This window comes from Monopterus albus, unplaced genomic scaffold (genome assembly GCF_001952655.1).
Source record: "Monopterus albus unplaced genomic scaffold, M_albus_1.0 scaffold18.1, whole genome shotgun sequence".
Classification (NCBI taxonomy): domain Eukaryota; kingdom Metazoa; phylum Chordata; class Actinopteri; order Synbranchiformes; family Synbranchidae; genus Monopterus; species Monopterus albus.
In genome coordinates, this window is record NW_018127898.1 from 298,934 (window position 1) to 299,835 (window position 902).

Genomic DNA, 902 nt, shown 5'->3' on the forward strand with positions numbered 1-902 from the left:
AAAAAGTCCTGCTGCACTTTTTTTGGGGAAAAGGCTGAATGACACACAACAGTACCACTTTTAAAATGATTACTATATTATTAATGTCTTTATGAATATCAATCTTCTTATTCCGTACTCACCACAAACCTCTTAAAACACATCTCCTTTTGTGTCTATACAGATTCTAAGAGCTACTAAACTTAAATCAACAAATTGAAATATTTTTACATGCACCTTTTAAACAGATGTACACAAATGCGTGTGCTGAAATAAAACATGGCTGAATGAAAGTGGGCGCATGAAAGCAAACCTTGATATAGTAACCAGTCTCAGCTTGTGGACATTAAGCTTGTTTTGTCCAATGATAATGAAGCCAAATAGATTTTTCTGCCCTAATAAATGTCCTGCCTTATAAACTTATAAATGTCAGCCATACATTCCTATCATAATTTTAACTGAATCTATCATTAGTGGCTGTTTATTCTCCTTTAGTTTTGACTAATAGGTCTCCAAAGTGATCAGAATAAAAGAGGAAAGAGGCCATATTCTGTATCTATAAAAGCCTCTTTGTATTTTAGATACTATATGTTTCTGTATAGATATTTTTAAATGTATAAATGCCTGACACATTTCCCTTAGTTGATGGTTTATGGATAATTAATTAAGCTGGGAGGCAATTACAGCAGCAAAAACGAAGACTGTAAAAAAACATTAAACTGCTGACAATACTTTAAAGTGGAATATTAGTTGTATAACGGAGGGTAAACGTGAAAAACTTTAAAGGATTTTCAGTCAGGATAGATATACCATTGCACTTTCTGGAAATAAATGTCTATTTTATTATAACTAAGGGTTCAGGAGCTCTGTTATATAGATATATGTATTCTGAGGAATCCTGCATGAGGAGCTTTCAGTTTACT